This window comes from Cornus florida, unplaced genomic scaffold, assembly GCF_030987335.1.
Source record: "Cornus florida cultivar Cherokee Brave unplaced genomic scaffold, ASM3098733v1 CherokeeBrave_3.0.0_Hap2_Chr09, whole genome shotgun sequence".
NCBI lineage: Eukaryota > Viridiplantae > Streptophyta > Magnoliopsida > Cornales > Cornaceae > Cornus > Cornus florida.
Window position 1 is genome coordinate 4,790,212 of NW_026775579.1, and position 23,186 is coordinate 4,813,397.

Sequence of the window (23,186 nt, forward strand, 5' to 3'; positions counted from 1 at the left end):
TATCAAGGCTTTATATATGTAAGGTAGTTTGCTTAATGAGTCTATTTCCAATTTTTTGTTGTTCTAAGTTACATTTAAGCTTCGTAGGTAATTTCTTGCTCCATGATTGATGTGTGTTGATGGCATTCCATTTGTTGTCATTTTTGGTTAGGTTCTATATTTTGGTTTTGCTATAGGACTAGCAAAATGTAAGTTTGGAGGTGTGATAAGCGCTGAATATTACATATTTAAGTACCCTTACTTGCATTAGTTAAGTCCATTAATGGAGTATAATGTATAGTTTAGTTTCATTTGTGTATTTTTGTCTCTTTCAGGATGGTCTCCCCTTATTTTGATCAAAAGAACGATTTTGGCAAGCTTTTACAAAATCAAAGATAAGCCGTTGATGGGGACTGTTGGTTGCATCCAGTTTTTGAAGCCATCGTGAGTATGAAATTGATGGCCTTGCATTCACTTCATGACAGTGTCATGACACCAACAAAAGATGTTAAGAAGATGGCCGAAGGAGTTGAGGCCAAAGCCCCCGCAGGCGCCCGCAGCGCCACTGTGGGAGCCCGCCAAATTGCCCTTCTTTCTGCCTAGTTTCGTGGGGCCTCGCCGCAAGTTCGCGGGCCCCCGTCGAGCTCCCGCAGGCATCCGTCGCGCCACCGTAGGAGCCTGCCGTTCCTGCCAATAGCTGCCTTCGATGATGCAAGGGCCCATGAGCTCCTGCCGGCTCCCCGCGGGCGCCCGCTGATATGCAGACAGCAGGTCACCTACTCCTGAATTCAAGCTGATTCTTGTCTCCGATGCATTTTCTGTGGTTCTAATGGCTCTAGGGTGGTTGGAGCTCATGATGGAGTGGATGGAGAGTAGATTTTGGGTAGATAAAGGATGAGAGGCTTATTTTTAGGAGATATATCTCATTCTTGTAAAGTTCTAGAAGGAGAAAGAGGGTTGAGTGGTTTTGGGTGTTCTTAGAGCTCAAGGTGCAACAATAGAGAGTTCTTCTTCTTCATCCTCTTCATTCCTTGCAATAATGGGTAACTAAACCTCCATCTAGGGAGGTGATGAAGCCTCCCCTTGTAATCATGTACTAGATTAGGCTCTATTTTGGGGATAATAATGTATAATTTTTTGTCTTTTCATAATCTAGAGCATATTACTTCTTGTAATGAATTCTAATGTTTATAAATGATTGATGTAAGTTAATTATCTTGTCTTAGATGGTTCTTATATTAATCATAATGCTTGCATTTTCATGGTGACAATGGAAATAAGATTATGAATGGTTTTCATGGTATGTTGATAGAGAAACTTGATAGTCCATTACTTAGGTACTCCCTTTGATGGTTTATACTTGATTCCTAACTTCATGTGCTTTATCATTTGATTAAAGGCTTGATGATCTTTTGCTTAAGATAGTATGTTTGATGCTACACCCAAGTTTAGGTAGTTCAAATGTATAAACTTTTGATGGATCATTCTTGTTTTGATTTAATGAACTTCTTGATGATTATAAGGCAACCATGTGTTGCTTTATAATTCTTGACCATCATATATATATTGTCTATCCCCAATGTAGTTGTGACGGCCCAAGTTTTTCAACCCATTGCATCAGTGATGAACCGAAAGATGACCCGATAACGGATCTGAAATGCGGAAGCAAAAGACAAAACAATAGTCTCTAGAGATACTATATGGCTCTAAGACACCATTATGACCCTCAACGAGGTCACGAAACCAAAAAGAATCAAATGCGGAAGCAACGTTTCAAAAACAAACAAGAATGAACCTAGGGGAAAAATTGTCATTTCCAGCTTAAAAGTGGGTGCCACCGAGCACACCATTGGAAAGACAATGAAAAATTAATGAATTTAGACTTAAGAATCACTTGATTCGGAGTCCGGATGAAGAAGATATGGCTAACGGAAGAAGAAGGGGCAAAACGGTCAAAAAGTGCAAACCCTAGATCATCTAACCGGTTAGGAGACCTTCCTAACCGGTTAGGAGGCCAAAAATCTCGACCAAAACACTGCCCATGCACATGTAACCGGTTACCAAACTCCTCGTACCGTTTACATGTGAAGAGGGCAGATAGGTGCAACCCAAAAACTTGGAAGCAGGGATTTTTCTGAAAAAAATGGGATTTTGAGGCCCTAGATTACATTTTCTAGAAAAACACAAAGGAGAAACCCCCCTCAAAATTGAGTTTTCTATGTAACACACAAGAAAAATTAAAAAATTCGAACTGTCAAATGCCAAAAATGCCCCTCCATGAAAACTGGTCCAGAGGGTCCAAAAAGCTGCTAAATTGAAAAACAGAATGCGAAACTTCGGGATCGATTTCCGATGCCAAGACGACATTTTCCGGAAAAACACAAAGAAGAAACCCCCCCTAAAATCACATTTTATATTCAACCATTTGAAGAACAAAATTTATTTCCCAATGAAAAATCCCAAAATACCCTTAGGTCAGAATATGCAACAAAAGTGTAAAAGGAGTCCATAGGAGGCTCATTTCACCAAAGAAGAAGCTTTGCCCAGAAACGACCATGCACACAAACGTAACTTACCTTGTAAGATGTGTTACAATGGTCCATGGCCCAAAAATATGGCCAATACAAAATATGACCCCCCAATGGCCAAAATGCCAAAAATGAAGTTTGTAATGAAAACTTAGAATTCAAAATCATGAGATGGTTTCAAAATGCCGTTTGGCCCTTGGCCACACTTCATACATGGTGAATGAATGCTAATGCAAGAATCAAAATGGAATTCCCACACCTAATGCAAACATGGTGAAGCAAAAACGTAATATTTTTCAATACTTTAATAATATTCCATGAAGTCAAAAATTACACAGGATACAAATTACATGTCATTGGCCTCCGGCCTCATCTCATACATGTCAAATACATCGTAAAGAGTGTACTCATGTACACATTACATATAAGGAATCAAATGTACACATGTTGACATATAAGACTACAATTGGCATTCCAAGCCAACCTTCACAAAAATGGAAGTCTCCAAGTCCACAAACCATCCAAGCATAATGAAGACCTCAACTTTAATTCTTGTACCTGAAATATGCCCCAGTATTGTAGGGGTGAGTAACATAAAGCTACTCGTAGGAAATGAGCATGCATCGACCTATGTTTTACAAGTTTGCATGATTTAATTATTGTGGTTCATTCCACCTAACGTCTATGTCAAAGGTGAGACTCAAGGAGCATCCTAGCTACCTAAGATCATTTCTAGCATCAATCACCTCATTCATGCAATTTTAGCAACATAGGGTCATGCTTACACAAAGCAACAACATAGGAGCATGCTTACACAAGGTAACAACATATAGATTCTCAAGGTTATTAACTTGAAGTCTAAAATGTAACATCAACTAAATATAATGATTTAGCATAATAGAATATCTAATACCACACATCAAAACATAAATTCTCTAGGTTATCAACTAGAAATCTAAAAGTGTGAAATCAACTAAATATAACAATTTAATATGGATGTACTTAACAACATCAAAATCGCCAATAGCCAAAACCACAAGTCAACAAAGTAAACAAGATTGTCAACTTAGAATTGAATGCGAAAACAAAAAGTGGAAGACTTGGACATCACGCTCGGAATTCTGCCGAGACCTCAATGGTTATTCCGGGCACTAACCCGCAAGGAAGACCACCCTAAGTGCGCACTATCTCAATGACTTAGAGGACTCACATCCCCGTACTAGAGCCAAACCCTAGCCATCTCAATTCAACAATGTTTCAAGATCCCAAAATAAGCCAAATAAGTTCATAACTTATACATATTACTACTATATAGTAACAAGTTAGCAATATAACTCTCAATTGTGCATAATAAGCATTTCATATCCATAATGCTACGAAATCACAAGCCAACAATATATTCATATTAGAAACATACTCTCATGAATATAAATTTAACAACAATGCCCTTCAATGCATATAACACAATCAAGTCAATACTTCACAAGTCTAAATCCATGATCTTAAAATAAAAGCACCTTCTAAAACATGATTAAATCCATGGATAAACAAGATAGAATCTAATTACATCAAAATAATTAAACTCTCTAGATTTCAAATCATTTCCAATTGGCCCCAATTTAATATATGCTAATAGACATATCATGGTCATTACATATATTCACACAAAAGCTTAATTAGGCCCATGAAACCACAAAATTAGATTTTAATTAATTCTCTTAATTAAAGTCTCTAAATTTTCAAACTCAACCAAATGCTCTCAAATTAAGGTATGTTAAAGAACATGCCATGACTTAATTTAAAAGCATATTACAACTCAATTTCATGCAAGGTACGGCCATGAACTTTAATCTTTCACAAATGATAAATATTAATTAAAAAGAGCAATTCTTATTTAATTAATCCCAATTTAATATATGTTCACCAACATATTAAAACAAGAGTTTATACCATACCACAATTAAAATCCAAATTTCTCATCATTATGAAAATTAAATCTTATACAAAGAATTAAATATTTCAAATTTTCTAGATTTGATACAAGGCATGCATATAGGTTGTATAAACATGGAAAACACACAATACAACATATATAAAATCCTAAAACATTCCCTACCTCCATTTGAGATGAAATCTCAAATCCCCACCAAAATAAATCGGCTCAGAATTTGACGAAACTCCTAGGTTTTATCGGGGACAACATGGTGATGATAACCCCCAAGGAAGCCCCATCAAAAACACAACTTGACTTCAAACCCGAACTCAAGAAATGGCCAAAACGAGATTCCAATCGGTTGGAATCGAAGGCCTCGCCTAGGGGAACAACAAACATAAAGGCATCACCACTTTTTAGTGAGGGGAAGAAGCTCAAAAGAAAAGAGAGAAGATGGTAGCCATGGCTGCCATGAGATCCAACTAAGAGAGGGGAGAGAGAGAGTGAAATCTGATTTTTCACTTAAAGACCCCCTATTTATAGAAAAACTCAAAAAGTGCCCCGAACGGGCCCCGCCGGGTCCGAAAAACTGAAATTTGAGCAGACGTGCTAAAACGGCAAAATTCCGTGAACAAAAAAGATTCCAAATGAGAAAACATGAACAACGGAAGAAACGGCGTCAAGAACTGAGTCCTGTACCGAGAGTTATACCCAAAACAAGTTTAGCGCAAACTAGGGACAGAAACCCTGAAACTGGAAAACGTCGTCCAGGAGGAGATTCTAAGAGTCCACGATTCGATGAAATGTGAAAATGAATCCCGTACGAGAATCTAGGCTCAAAACAAGGCATTAAGCAATAACTTTCATTAATTGCACAATAGCTCCTCCAAAAAGTGAAAACTGTGAAACTGCCCCAGAATGAAAATATCTTCCAAAAGATTTTTTCTTAGATACCCCTGAAATAAAATATCTTCAAAAGATATTTATGAAAAACACCCCAAGAAAATAAAAAGTTTCCAAATAACTTTACATTTATGCCCCTATGGGCACCGGGAGCAACCAGAGTACTTTCTCACGAAAATAAAGATACGTATCTCATGGAAACCACTGAGAATGAAGATACGTGAAGTCAAAAACCAACTCTGAACACACAAAGTGTGGTTACGCAAACAGAGTGACAAATGAGGAAAAGACGAAATAGGGGAAAAGACAAAAAGTGAATAGTGTTGAAAAACGAAAATGTGGGAATGACTCGATCCTCAAAGGAAGTTGTCAATCCACAGAAAAGAGTCTCGGAAATCACTCCAGAGCACTCGAGATGACACTAATCAACAAGAAACCAAACTCAGAAGGGAAAAGACAACGGAAAAATTTATCCGAAAAAATCCAAGTCATTACATCCTTCCCACCTTAAAGGGATTTCGTCCCCGAAATCCAGCCCAAACAAAACAAAAAGGCAAAACCAGGATAACTATGGAGTACATCTCCGAGTACCCCACACAACATGCCACACCAGCGACCTCAAAGCAGAAAGGAAACCCCTAAACCAATGTCATTTGCACCCACGTGCTCATGACAAGACAACCTCTCAAAGGAAAAGTGACCATATGGTCACACGATAAGTCTAAACTCACATAGAGAACCCAAGGTCAGACGAAAGAATGGAAAACAGCAACCGTGAGCGTTCCTCCTAACAAACCATCATAAGGAACCAAGAACAACCACCAAAAGAACTCCAAGATAACCACATATCAAATCAGGGTACCGAACAAACACAACGTGGCAGTATGAATAGTGACCAAAACCCGCCCACGACATACTCAAATGTATGGTAGCAATGATAGTATCTAGTGCCCGCCCACACTTACTCGTCAGTAAGGTAGCATCGACGGCAACTAGTACTTGCCCACAACACACAACTTGTACAGTAGCATGATAGTATAAGGCACTAGTTCATAACCTACCCCCCACTAGGTCTACCCATGAAACCTCTCGATACCAATGGCATCAATGTCAAAAATGATCATTACCAAAAGCACTACGGGGACTAACATTTTGTGAGAGTTGAGATATGGTCCAAATATGTCCGGCCGGACCATCCTGGCCAATCCCAAAACTCTGACAACAATGCTATAGGTACCGCTATGCTTAAGGCCCAAATCCTCAACACAGCAAAACCAACATATCCAATGTGTCAAAATACCTCTATTAACAACATTAATCAAGAATCTAAAACCTGACAAGCAAATCAACGCCTACAGAAATCAAAACGAACCTCACAATAAGACATTTCATCGAAAGTCATTCACATTACTCCCTGAAATACATCAACTACAAGGCCAATCACCATGATCAAACACCAGATCCACATCCCTATCATGGATAACTAAATCCTCAAAATACAAGTCCACCAAGTGGCACATACATCAAAATCCTGACAATTAAAATCACAAAATGAGTCTCTCAAAACCATGCTTGGCATCACCAAGCTAAATCAAAATTCCTCAATTTCTGATCCACAACCAATCATCAGAACTACGATTCCTCAAAACTATGTCTAGTCATAACTAGGACGAGAAACTCCACAACAAGCCATATCTAACAGCAATCCTCCAAAACTTTTCCTAAAAGTCAACAACATCAAGATTTCCAAAACTGAAACAAGTCTCCAAAAGACATTCTCAAAAGAGCATCAAGCTCACCTCATGCATCAAACAAATCCTCAATGGTATGGACATATGTCCCCACAAAATGATGTCACACCAATCAACTCACTCTGAACACTACAGCCGTCAACAACCACGACAGAAACTCCCCAAGGGAAGACACGAAAGAAAGGGAACCACCAGTCCTAAAAAGGATAACACCACGACTCCATCTCTGAAATGAAAGACAACAATGTCAAAGACTTCACCCCCTATATGGAAGTAAGTCGACCAAAATCCATCAAATCCTCACCAAGGACTCAAGACAACGATAGTGATCCTCACAGACCAACCAACCCCAAAACTGTGCACAATGCAATGAAGAAAAGAGACTCACTCCTTGTGAAGTCCCTAACACGAACCAACACAAAACCCTTATGGAAACCCGTATACACACTACGTGCGACAGAAGGAAATCAATAGAAAAACCAAACCTAGAAGTTATACATATGACAAGGAAATGCAACTACCAAGAAGGAAAATCTACTCACGTAGATAAAAATCAAAAGTACATGCTGTACATCTCCACATAAACATAAAATCATGTCAGTAAAGCACATAAACAACATGGGATCTCTATGCATATAAGGAAGGCATGCTAATGCCACACAACAAGAAGGCAAATGTGGATACACCTCCACCTACTCATGCATCACAATAACATAAATCATACTACTAACATGGTAGTAAACGAAACTGCATAAGACAACATGATACAACAATGAACCCTATGGACATCGTGTCCTAGAGTGTCTAAGAAAAGAAAGGACAATTCCTAGTCATAAACTGTCTCCAAAACCAATGCGACAACAACCTGTCTCAAAACAAACGTGAGCCTTTACAACAATGGTAAGACTCTAACAATCTAACTCCGAATCTAAAGGTGACACTACAAGTGACACTAACAGTGCAGTGCTCTCACCACCCAAAACATCAATCAATCGACTTAATCCCAAAAGCATCATCACGCAAGAACTCCTCAAGGAAAATGGCAACTACAGCCATACCAATAATAACTAAATCAATCACCACGACTGATCCCCAAAACAACCATCATCATCACCGATCAGAGGACAACGCCTATCAAAACAACACCAACACTGATTCCATCCGAACTATGCTTGTAACTAGCCAACATGGTAGCATGACAGTGCCATGCACCCGCCCACAAACATACCCGCCCATGAAAAATGCAAGTTTCAGAGGAATCTTCCTAGACAATCAAGGATCCTAAGAAGTCCATAACCTCATAATGGCCCAAAACCAACAAATCCACCACTACGGTAACGCCAAATGACTCATCTCATAAGAGCCTAAATAAAAGGTGACTGTCCACCTACCTCAAAACTAATGCTAGGTCGACTACAACCTACATCACCACGAGACTGTGACTATAATCACCATCCACCCTAACTCGTGCCTCAATGACCAAACCCGTGTCATGCCAAATATGCAATACAATTATGCATATACAAATCTAATCTAGCATACATCATATGTCATGTTCTTTACGATAAATTTAAATCATACTAAACAAATGGCATACCACATGTAGCACGTAAGCACATAAACATGTTATCAGACCAAAATATGTTATCATGAAGCATATAAACACATAGAGCATGGCAACAAAAGCATGATATGCACCCAAAACCTATCATCCTAAGGTTTTCAAACCTAAGGGCTCTGATACCACTTGTGACGGCCCAAGTTTTTCAACCCAGTGCATCAGTGATGAACCGAAAGATGACCCGATAACGGATCCGAAATGCGGAAGCAAAAGACAAAACAACAGTCTCTAGAGATACTACATGGCTCTAAGACACCATTATGACCCTCAATGAGGTCACGGAACCCAAAGGAATCAAATGCGGAAGTAACGTTTCAAAAACGAACAAGAATGAACCTAGGGGCAAAATAATCATTTCCAGCTTAAAAGTGGGTGCCACTGAGCACACTATTGGAAAGACAACAAAAAATTAATGAATTTAGACTTAAGAATCACTTGATTCGGAGTCCGGATGAAGAAGATATGGCTAAAGGAAGAAGAAGGGGCAAAACGATCAAAAAGAGCAAACCCTAAATCATCTAACCGGTGAGGAAACCTTCCTAACCGGTTAGGAGGCCAAAACTCTCGACCAAAACACTACCCATGCACATGTAACCAGTTACCAAACTCCTCATAACCGTTTACATGTGAAGAGGCCAGAAAGGTGCAACCCAAAACCCTGGCAGCAGGGATGTTTCCGGAAAAAAAGGGATTTTGAGGCCCTAGATGACATTTTCTGGAAAAACACAAAGAAGAAACCCCCCTCAAAATTAAGTTTTCTACTTGACATGTAAGAGAAATTGAAAAACATACACTGTAAAACGTCCAAAATGCCCCTCCATAAAAACTGGTCCAGAGGGTCCAAAAAGCTGCTAAATTGAAAAACAGAATGTTGAACTCCGGGATCGATTTCTGATGCCAAGACGACATTTTCCGGAAAAACACAAAGAAGAAACCCCCCCTAAAATCACATTTTATATTCAACCATGTGAAGAATGGAATTTATTTCCCTAATGGAAAATCCCAAAATACCCTTAGGTCAGAATATGCAACAAAAGTGTAAAATGAGTCCGTAGGAGGCTTATTTCACCAAAGAAAAAGCTTTACCCAGAAATAACCATGCACGTAAATGTAACTTACCTAGTAAGATGTGCTACAATGGTCCATGGCCCAAAAATTTGACCGATACAAAATATAACCCCCCAACGGCCAAAATACCAAAAATGAAGTTTGTAATGAAAACTTAGAATTCAAAATCATGAGATGGTTTCAAAATGCCGTTTGGCCCTTGGCCATACTTCATACATGGTGAATAAATGCTAATGAAAGAATCAAAATGGAATTCCCACATCCAATACAAACATAGTGAAGCAAAAACTCAATATTTTTCAATACTTTCATAATATTCCATGAAGTCAAAAATTACATAGGATACAAATTACATGTCATTGGCCTCCGGCCTCATCTCATACATGTCAAATACATCGTAAAGAGTGTACTCATGTACACATTACATATAAGGAATCAAATGTACACATGTTGACATATAAGACTACAATTGGCATTCCAAGCCAACCTTCAAAAAAATGGAAGTCTCCAAGTCCACAAACCATCCAAGCATAATGAAAACCTCAACTTTTATTCTTGTACCTGAAATATGCCCCAGTATCGTAGGGGTGAGTAACATAAACCTACTCGTAGGAAATGAGCATGCATCGACATACGTTTTACAAGTTTGCATGATTTAATTATTGTGGTTCATTTCACCTAACGTCTATGTCAAATGTGAGACTCAAGGAGCATCCTAGCTACCTAAGATCATTTCTAGCATCAATCACCTCATTCATGCAATTTTAGCAACATAGGGTCATGCTTACACAAAGCAACAACATAGGAGAATGCTTACACAAAGCAACAACATTGGAGCATGCTTACACAAGGCAACAACATATAGATTCTCAAGGTTATTAACTTGAAGTCTAAAATGTAACATCAACTAAATATAACGATTTAGCATAATAGAATATCTAATACCACACATCAAGACATAGATTCTCTAGGTTATCAACTAAAAATCTAAAAGTGTGAAATCAACTAAATATAACAATTTAGTATGGATGTACTTAACAACATTAAAATCGCCAATAGCCAAAACCACAAGTTAATAAGGTAAACAAGATTGTCAACTTAGAATTGAATACGAAAATAAAAAGTGGAAGACTTGGACATCAAGCTCGAAATTCTGTCAAGACCTCAATGGTTATTCCGGGCACTAACCCGCAGGGAAGACCACCCTAAGTGCGCACTATCTCAATGACTTAGAGGACTCACATCCCCGTACTAGAGCCAAACCCTAGCCATCTTAACTCAACAATGTTCCAAGATTCCAAAATAAGCCAAATAAGTTCATAACTTATACATATTACTACTACATAGTAACAAGTTAGCAATATAACTCTCAATTGTGCATAATAAGCATTTCATATCCATAATGCTATGAAATCACAAGCCAATAATATATTCATATTAGAAACATGCTCTCATGAATATAAATTTAACAACAATGCCCTTCAATGCATATAACACAATCAAGTCAATACTTCACAAGTCTAAATCCATGATCTTAAAATAAAAGCACCTTCTAAAACATGATTAAATCCATGGATAAACAAGATAGAATCTAATTACATCAAAATAATTAAACTCTCTAGATTTCAAATCATTTCCAATTGGCCCCAATTTAATATATGCTAATAGACATATCATGGTCATTACATATATTCACACAAAAGCTTAATTAGGCCCATGAAACCACAAAATTAGATTTTAATTAATTCTCTTAATTAAAGTCTCTAAATTTTCAAACTTAACCAAATGCTCTCAAATTAAGGTATGTTAAAGAATATGCCATGACTTAATTTAAAAGCATATTACAACTCAATTTCATGCAAGGTACGGCCATGAACTTTAATCTTTCACAAAAGATAAATATTAATTAAAAAGAGCAATTCTTATTTAATTAATCCCAATTTAATATATGTTAACCAACATATTAAAACAAGAGTTTCTACCATACCATAATTCAAATCCAAATTTCTCATCATCATGAAAATTAAATCTTATACAAAGAATTAAATATTTCAAATTTCCTAGATTTGATACAAGGCATGTATATAGGTTGTATAAAAATGGAAAACACACAATACAACTCATATAAAAATCCTAAAACATTCCCTACCTCCATTTGAGATGAAATCTCAAATCCCCACCAAAATAAATCGGCTCAAAATCCGACGAAACTCCTAGGTTTTGTCGGGGACAACACGGTGCTCATAACCCCCAAGGAAGCCCTATCAAAAACACAACTTGACTTCAAACCCGAACTAAAGAAATGTCCAAAACAAGATTCCAATTAGTTGGAATCGAAGGCCTCGCCTAGGGGAACAACAAACATAAAGGCATCACCACTTTTTAGTGAGGGGAGGAAGCTCAAAAGAAGAGAGAGAAGATGGCAGCCATGGCTGCCATGAGATCCGGCCAAGAGAGGGGAGAGAGAGAGTGAAATCTGATTTTTCACTTAAAGACCCCCTATTTATAGAAAACTCAAAAAGTGCCCCGAACGAGCCCCGCCGGGTCTGTAAAAGTGAAATTTGAGTAGACGCACTCAAACGGCAAAACTCCATGAACGAAAAAGATTCCAAATGAGAAAACATGAACAATTGAAGAAACGGCGTCAAAAACCGAGTCCTGTACAGAGAGTTATACCAAAAACAAGTTTATCGCAAACCAGGGACAGAAACCCTGAAATTGGAAAACGTCGTCCAGAAGGAGATTCTAAGAGTCCATGACTCAACGAAATGTGAAAATGAATCCCGTACGAGGATCCAAGCTCAAAACAAGGCATTGAGCAATAACTTTCATTAATTGCACAATGGCTCCTCCAAAAAGTGAAAACTGCAAAACTGCCCCAGAATGAAAATATCTTCCAAAAGATATTTTCTCAGATACCCCTAAAATAAAATATCTTTAAAATATATTTATAAAAAACACCCCAAGAAATGAAAAAGTTTCCAAAGAACTTTGCATTTATGCTCCTATGGGTACCGGGAGCAACCAGAGTACTTTCTCACGAAAGTAAAGATACATATCTCATGGAAACCACTGAGAATGAAGATACGTGAAGTCAAAAACCAACTCCAAACACAAGAAGTGTGGTTACGCAAACAGAGTGACAAATGAGGAAAAGACAAAATAGGGAAAAAGACAAAAGTGAATAGTGTCGAAAAATGAAAAATGAAAAATATGCGAATGACTCGGTCCTCAAAGGAAGTTGTCAATCCACAGAAAAGAGTCTCGGAAATCACTCCAGAGCACTCGAGATGACACTAATCGACAAGAAACCAAACTCAGAAGGGAAAAGGCAACGGAAAAAATTTATCCGAAAAAATCCGGGTCATTATAGTAGTCTTGATCTAACATGTGTTCAGGGTTTAGTGCGGATTCACTTCCTTAGTCCCTTTGTAATTGTCTTTGCCTCTCTACTTCTTAGCATTACTGTTTTATACATTTTTTAATTCATAATTTTAGTGACAACTCTCCCAAACCTCTATACCCCATCATCATTCTAAAAATGATTCTAGACACCTTAGTTGCCATAAACTAGCAGTCCCAGTGGTTCAACTTACCCGACCAATAGCCCTATTTTACAATGATTTGTGCTATTGCAAAGGTTGATGTATAATTTTCATTCCGATCAATTTTTGAAAATTATGTCAACTGGCGAGTCAAAAGTTGCATATGTGTTGTATTGATTGTTTTATGAACTTATACAACTTGTATGCATGCTTTGTATAAATCCTAGAATTTAATTTAATTATTTTCTTGTATAGGATTTAATTCTAATGGGTGTATGTGGCTTAGAATTGAATTGTGGCATGCTAGCAAATTAAGCCTTGATATATTGAGTGACATATATTAAATTTGAAGCATTTGAATAAGAATTGCAAAACTTATCTAATATTTGTCTTTTATGAAAGTTTAATTCACATAGTTGAAACAAGCATAAAATCAACTTGTAATGTGATATTAAAATAGGCCTTGGCATGTTCTCTAACCTATGTTAAATTGAGAGCATTTAGATAAGTTTATAAATCTAGAGATTTTGAATTAAATTAATTAATTAAAATCTAATTAATGGTTCCACTAGTTTGATTGGGTTTTAACTTGATAATGGTAGTGACTTAGGCTTGTTCACTTGTATATATCCATTTGGTGCCATTTGAGGTTGTTTCAAAAAAATCTAGAGATTTAATTACCATGTTTCAATTAAATTCTATTTTGTTGTCTCAATAATCCAATTTAGTTTTTGAGTTGGTTTATGTAGTGACCATACCATGTTATTTAACATATTTGAATTAGGGATCATTTAAATGAGATTGCATTTTAATTTTGAAATGAAATTGTCATAGCGTGTAACAAATCGCACACTGAAGATTCGACATTGTGAATGTCATTGTAGACTTGAACTCTAGGACATGGTTTGTGTGGATTCAACCTTACTTGTGCATGTAAATTGATTCCTAGACATTATTTGAGATGTATAAGTTTGGTTTAACTTATTGATTTTGCATAAGTTTTTAACTTATTATTTTTTGAGGCTTATAAGGATCATGTTCATGTAATGGCTAGGGTTTGGCCCTAGTACGGATTCGTGAGTTTCCTTAGTCATATGAAGTGCGTAGTAGATAGTACCTTGTGGGTCGTAATTACTCGGAATAACTTATACACATGCACACTAGGTAGTACCTTGCGATCCAGTAACCCGGAATAACTCAATTGGTCTGCAGCCAAGGATCCTAGTCTTTCCACTATTTGATTTCGCATTTAATTTCAAGTTGTTAATCATGGATTGCTTGTAGCTTGAGAATTGATGCTTACTTTGGGTATTTGAATCCTATTTAGTATACTTGAACCTGTATACTTGTTCCATGTTTCATTTTAGTATACTTGTGCCATGTATACTTGTATTGTGCGTATTTGTTTAGCTTAGTATACTTGTACCATGTATACTTATCTTATGCGTATTTGTTTAGCTTAGTATACTCGTGTTTGTATACTTGATTTATGAGTACTCTATATGTATATCGAATACTTGTGTATGAAGGTTGGATATTACTTTTCTTGTTTAACATGATTTAGTGTACTTGAACATATATGCTTGTATGTCGTGTATCATGTTTTAATACGGTTTAGTGTACTTGAGAATGCATACTTGTATGTCGTTGTTCATTTTTGTAATGACTCGGTCATTTTTCTTCCTTTTCTTTTTCTCAGATTTTTACGGATATTTTTTTTCCGTTGTCTTTTCCTTTTTATGTTCGGTTTTTCATCACTTGTTGTCGTCTCGAGTGCTCTAGAATGATTTCCAAGACTCTTTTCCTTGGATTGACAACCTCTTTTGGGGATTGTGTCATTTCCATATTTTATTTTTCCAAACACTATTCACATTTTGTCTTTTTCTCGTTTATCCTTTTTCCTGGCACAACCTCACTTTTTGTGCTCGGATTCGATTCCGGTTTTGCATGCATTCATGATATTTGATTTCCATGATAGTGGTATTTTTACTTTTCTAGAAAAGCATGTTAATTGCTTACTTCTTTCATAAAGAGACATTAATACATACTTTAGTGTAATTATCCTTAACTTGTGGGGTTTTAGTGTAATTAAATAAAGTAATTATTTTTCATCTTGGGGACCATTTTGCAATTAAACTTGGAAGATATTTTTAAAAAGGACCGTTTTGCAATTTTTGAAAAGTGTGACAAGTGTCACACTCTCATTGGTCCACTTGTTGACATTTGTGTGGAAACACTTTGATGTATTGGATGATGACATTTGGAGGGTGAGGATTCACCCACTTGTTGGCCTAGGATTGGTGCACTTGTTGGCTTGGATGGTTGACAAGTGTAGGTGTGGGATAAAGCCTAGGAAGGAGTCATGGATTGGTGACAAGTGTAGGGCCATAATTTGTCTTGCAAATATCTTTGGGCCACTTTGGGATTATGGTTTTAAAGGAGGGTTTTTGTGCAATTGACCATAAATGTGTGTGTTGACCATGGTGTAAGATCACATAGTGAGTGGAGGATTTCTATTTCCTCCACTCACACTTCATTCATTATTTTCATTTCCTTTCTCACCAAAAACCCTAGCCTCTATGGATGGAGCTTGAAGCCTTAAGCCTTGACCTTGATTTTTGAGGGTCTTCCACTCACCTTAGATCATTAACCTTAGGAGACAAAAGTTTCCTCTCATCTTCTTCTTCATAACCTTTGAAGGGTTTGCCATTTTGTGTTGATTTGTCTTGGATGCAAGAGGAACAATCCTCTTGTGAGGTAGGGGATGTTTTAGGGTTATATTTTGTTTCTTGCATGCTATTAATGCTTATATGAGTTGTATGCATGTCTTTTGCTAATTTGAGAAATCATAACTTGCATGTAACTCATTTTAAACTTGTTAAATGGCATGGCCATGAGTTGATCTTTGATATATATTGACTTGGGATGATTTAGATGAGTTTTCAAATCTAGAGATTTAATGAATTTAATTTGATTTAAATTCTAGTAAATTGTATTTTACTTGTATTCCATTTTAGACTAGAGATATGGTATGACCATGATTTGCTGCTTGTTATATATTAATTTAGGATCATTTAAACTACTTTTGAAATCTAGAGATTTAATTAAAATTGAATTAATTAAAATCTACATGATGATGTCTTGCTTATTTTGCTCTTTTGATTTGATATATGTATTGAGCATGCTATGTTGTTTAAGATAGATTAATTTGAGGTTGTTTGGGATAGATTTGAAATCTAGAGACTTTCCATGATTAGGTTGAAAATCTCTTAAAATGTAGTATTCTAATTACCTTGTGAGCATGCTACTAATTTGAAGCTTATTTAGTACTTGTGGCTTAGGATGGTAATGTAACTCAATTGTTGTAAAATATTCTTGCTTTGTGTATAAATTGCATATTGAGGACTTGACATGTTATATGCTATTTAGACTTGAATTCTAGGACATGGTTTGTGTGGAATCAACCTTACTTGTACATGCAATGTGGTAACTTGCATTTAATTTTGTATAAGTTTTGAACTTATTGGTTTTAGAAAGCTTGTGAGGACATATATTATGTGATGACTAGGGTTTGGCTCTAGTACGGAGATAAGTGTCTTCTAAGTCATAAGTGCGCACTAGGTAGTACCTTGTGGGTCGTAATTACTAGAAAATACTTGCTTGGTCTAGCGACCGCATGTCCTAGTCTTTCCACTATTTGTTGTTTTTGCATTTAATTTCAAGTTGTTAATCATGGATTACTTGTAACTTGAGAATTGATGCTTGTTTGGGACAATTGAATACTATTTAGTATACTTGAACTTATATACTTACTCCGTGAGTTTGACTTTCATTTAGTATACTTGTGACACATATACTTGTCATATGTACATTTTGTTGAGCTTAATATACTTATGCTCGTATACTTGATTTATAAGATTTTCATATAAAATGTGTACTTGGGTAATATACTTAGACATTGTGTGACTTGTCTTAACATGGTTAGTATACTTGGAAATGTATGCTTGTATGTCGTGTATCATGTTTTAATATGGTTTAGTGTACTTGAGCATGTATATTTGGATGCCATTGTTCGCGTTAACTTGCATGGGTAGCTTAGGATATTCCCCGAGTCTCACTTGATATAGACGTTAGGTGGCATGAGCCCCTTTAACATGTTTCACCATAAGGTGATATAATTGTAAAATGCTAGGTCCATGCATGCTCATTTCTTACGAGTAGCTTTATGTTACTCACCCCTACGATACTGGGGCATATTTCAGGTACAATAATTAAAGTTGAGACTCCCATTATGCTTGGATGACTTGTGGACTTGAAGATTTCCATTTTTGTGAAGATTGGCTTGACATGCCTTTATAGCTTTATATGTCAAAATGTGTATATTTGTTTCCATTAATGTAATGTGCACGTAAGTACACTCTTTACAATGTATTTGACATGTATGAGATAAGGCCAAGAGCCATTAATATGAAAGACTACAAGCATGTTCTCTTTAAAACTCAAGTATTGTCATTGTAGCTTATTTGTGAGAAATGGAGGCTTTGTATGCTAAAACTTGTTAATGGAATGTAAAGAGGCTTTAGGCCATGTTGGTGCATCTATTTTATCATATTTCATGCACTTGCATACTCACTTTGGCAAACAATACCTTCCTTGATGAAACAAAAACTCTAAGTAGCATTTTTAGGGAGTTTTACCCTATTCTGTTCCAGGGGCATTTCGAATATTTCATAATGCGTTTTTTTCATTTTTCCTTAACAGTCACGTAGAAAACACAATTTTGAGGAGGGTTTCTTCTTTATATTTTCCCAAAAAACATCATCTTGGCCCTTAAAAATCAATATTTTTCCGAAAAATCCTTACTGCCAAGTTTTGCAAATTTTTAGTACAAATGTAATTGGTACTATTCATCGACTTTTTTTTTAAAATCGTCACGACCGATCCAAAACTTCCAGAGGTCTTGTGGGTGTATTTTAAGATTTCATTTCCAATTTAGGCAATTTAAAAACCTCCCGAAGCCCTATTTCCAAAACTTGAGCAGTAGCTCGAATTATTTTTTTCCTCTTGACCTGATTTTGCTTGGGAGCATTTTGGGTATTTTAGAATGCATTTTTTTTATTTCCATCCTCCATTGGGGTAGGAACTTGATTTTAGGGGGGGTTTCTTCTTTGATTTTTTCCAAAAAATTCCATTTAGATGCCCGTTTTTAGTCTCAGTTGCAGCAGTGGTGGGTTGTCCTCGTCAGGCCGCCACGACATCATTTTTGTTTTTGACCTTTCTCCCCCGTCCGGACTCCAAATTGAGTAAAAAAAATTTTGAACTTTACTAATTTTTCATTGTCTTTCCAGCGGTGTGCTCGGTAGCACCTGAATCCACTTTTTGCAAAATGACCATTTTGCCCCTAGGTTCCTTTCTGTCCGTAATTGAAACGTCACTAACGCATTTGTTTTCCTTTGGGTTCCGTGACCTCATTGAGGGTCACATTGGTGTCTTAGCAACATATAGTATCTCTAGAGACCGTTGTTTCACCTTTCGCTTCCGCATTTTGGATCCGTTATCGGGTCATCTTTTGGTCATCACTGATGCACCAGGTTTACAAAACTTGGGCTGTCACAATTTAATTCGCCTCAAGGTTGTTAAACCAATACTTTGCCTTTTCTTGGAGTGAGAAAGGGAAAAGTTTCATCCTTAAAGCTTCTTCTGAAAAATTGGTGATTTTCACGATGGAACATACCTCCAAGAACTCATCTAAATGTATCTTCGTGTGGAAAACCACTAAATGTATCTAAATGTATCTTCATGTGGAAAACCACTAAATGATGGACACATTTGGATGATTCTGGGCTTGATCTCATAATGGTTAGCTCGGACATTTGGAAAACGGTAATGTGATATCCCCGAATTTCTGAATGCAGGTTGGTAAGGCCCACGTCCGAATACCCGGGGATATCGAAAACAAATCAGCAATAAACGAACAAAGATTACAAAAGAATAAATAAGAATAAATAAAAATACTGAAATGAAAGCTAAAATGATAATCTAATATAAGAATCCTCAGAATAAATTTACATTGACTAATAAATCCTTCTGATACAATTAATCCTTCTAAAATAATACAACTCGAAAATCCATACTATGTGGACCCCTAGAAAATTCAAACTGAAAGCTGAAACATAAACGAATCTCCTAAGTAGAATCAGAAGAATGAAGTAGACTGATCCCTACTCAGTACGAACAACCTCTACTCCTGACAAACACCTGAAAAATAATGGTGAGTTAGGCCCACAAATAAGTTCTACTTTACTCAAGGGCTGCTCAATATAATTTGAGGCCTTAAGCGAAAAATATAAAAGTGGCCTTTAATATCTAATATATATATATATATATATATATATATATATAGTCAATCCAATTAATTTTTCTTGTCACATAATTGATGTTAGAGTTATACAATTTATACTTAATGAAAAATGAGGAAAAATATGTAATGAGATGGGGAGGATAAGACTTGCTGAAAAGAAGAAGATAAAACGTAAAAATAAAATAAAGAAAATGGAAAGTTTTTTCCATTTTTCCAAACAACAACATTAAATAGATATTTAATATTTTAGTGTTGGTGTAACTTACCCAAAAATGTTTTTAGTGTTAGTGTAAAAAACATGAAAGAGAGACAAAGAAAGAGGGAAAAAAAATTATTTAATCATACAATATTTTTTTGGGACCAATATTAAATTTCTATATTGGTTAGGATTTATTGTAAAACGTAAATGAGAATAGAAAAAGGGAGGGAAAAAAAATCATATAATGATATAAATCTTTGAGGCCTACTATAAAATCGGAATGAATGGGAAAAGAGAGAGAAGAGAGAAAAAAAAAACAAAAAAAAAAAAAGAGAAAAAAAAGAAGAAGTTATTTTAGGAGATAAATATTTGAGGGCCTAATATAAAATTGAAACGAGTGGGATTGACAAAAAAATAATAATAATAATAATAAATTATTTTAGGATATAAATCTTAAAGCCTAATATAAATTTTTATATTTATTAGAGTTTAACCATATTAAGAAATAATTATAGTATAACTTAATATAAAGAAATTTTAAAAATTTGGGGTTTTCTTATTGGCTAGGGCCTTAGGCAACCGCCTAAATCGCCTAAGGCTCGAGCCAGCCTTGACTCTACTACAGTCCAAACAGAGATCCGATATACGTATACATTCTAGTCGATCCAATAATAACTAGTAGTCCGTATATATATACAGATACACACTAAAATGGGTCCTACTGGCTATAGGGCAACCCCAACCTGAATAGTAGGTAACACGCAAGACGCACATATAATGGGCATGAATACCTAAACCTACCAGGCACATAACGATCCACTATATCCAGATAGTCATCTCATGCAATATACGCACCCTAACTATGATCCTGAGACTCAAGCTCATATCATGGTACATAACTATATATATATAATCTGTCCTATCCAAACATAAAATAACTATCCGGTATGTCATCCAACTAATTCAGTTGACCTGACATGAAATTATGTAGGACTTAATATTTTAGTTAATCCATTTTGTTTTACATGAATAGGTAGGACTTAACGTTTTTAGTTAATCCGTCCATAATATGCCACCATCCCATACTGGTACATATAATGCATAAAATCCATAAATGATGCAACAGAAATAATATTACATCAAATAAATCCATACATAGTATGATATAAATCATACAGATAATCATTTGCATTTATTTAAGCAAATATAACAATTTAAATAGCATGTAGTTAACTTACTTTCTAAGTAATTAACCTACATCTCAAATAAATTATATAAAACTCATAATCATGAATCAAATCATTTAAACATTTATTTCAATTGTTAAAACAATTAAATTCATCAATTCATCCATTTAAACAATTTCATTTGCATTTATTTAAGCAAATATAACAATTTAAATAGCATGTAATTAACTTACATCCAAGTAATTAACCTACATCTCAGATAAATTATATAAAGGTTCATAATTATGATAAGAAACTTTATAAGCATTTATTTCAATTGTTAAAACAATTTAATAACTAACTATCCATTAAAAAATCTATAAAAATTATTTATAAATCCGTATTGTCCAATTCTTTAAGCATATAAAGTATATTATGCATTCTAGAACTTTTCAAAGTCCATTTAACCCATTTAGATTAATTAAAATAGGTTTAAAATTAATTCTGGGCAATTAAAACCAAAAATTCAGGTCACAGCCCAACTGAGTAGGCTCGGTTCTAACTGAGTCGGCTCGATTGATGCTGAAAGTCATCTTCTTCGTTGGTTCAGTCTCTGTAAAGCCTAAAACTCCATTGTTAAGGCCTCTAAGCTTTAACCCAAGTCCCATAAATCCATATTAAATTATTTTAGATGTTCTAATATGTAAAGATTCAACTTAAACACCAAATCAAGCATAAAAATTCCAAGAATATACAAATCAAGAACATGTGAATAAAATTATAAAAGCCTCTGTTCTAATCCAATTTAAGCATGTATAATTGTTCAATTATGTTGTTTAAGTTTCCTGGGACCTCCTAGGCATGTATGAACACAAATCAAAGGGAAAAAGATAGAAGAAGAACTTGTCTTTAAGAATTTTGAATTGAAACCTTAAACCGTCTTCTTTTTCTGCTTTTCTGGTGACTCCTTGGCTGCCGTCAAGCCTGCTACTGCCTTGGTGTTCCCCACGAATAGCCCTCTCTTCTTCCTTCTTTGGTTCAACCTTCTCCCTTGGCCGCACCTTCTCTTTGTCTCTTCTCTTCTTTCTACTAATTCTCTGTATCTCTTGCCTCTCTCTAATATCATGTAATAAACTACCTCCTACAGGCTTATAATGTATATATATATACTATATAATAAAAACCTAATCCTATTCCTTCCCCAACTTTGCTACCTTAAGGGATAAGAAACGAAAAAGGAAAAAAATATAAATATACATATATATATAACAAAGTTTGGTATCAACGTGATATAGAGATATTTATATATATATATATATATATATATATATATATATATATATATATTTATATTTATATTTAATATATAATTTATAATTATATATAATACTAACTAAGTAAACTATTAATCTTATTAATTAATAACAATTATTATAATATCCTTCTATGTACATATATACCCATATATATATGTACCACTCTCTATGGGTAAATATCCGTACCCATTTATACTCCAATCCAAGTAGTCCATGCAACCCTATTGGTTGGTCCATTACTACAAATAATGCAATTAACATATAAACAAATAATTTAACTAACACATAAACAAATAATGTAATTTATACATAAATAAATAGCCAAATAATCAATTAAACAATTTAAAATTCAATTAAAACAAATAAATAAATATCGAGACTATCCTTTTAAAATTAGGGGTATTACAGGTAACATGTGGGAGCATTGTAAATATTTGGAGTGTAATAATCTCAAAGAACCATGGGAGGATTGGGAAGAGGATGTGCTACATGTGGTGGTTCGGGAAAAATCGGAGGATGGTCATTTTGTGCCATTAAATTAATTGGATGATTGAGAATAGGAAGAGGTCTCCTTCTATGATCTCTCAACTCTTTAAGAGAATATTTGATTTTTAAGTCGATGGGAATGAGAGGATTATGAAGAGATCTCCTTCCAAGCATACATAACAAAGCACACAACAACACAATCACAACAACTTCACCACCAAAACATACACATAAGATGATCCCGTTCTCCTGAATTTAATAATATCAAAATGCTAAAATTAAATTGGCCACGATAAGGACTGATGCTTGAACAAGAAAGTAAACAATTGA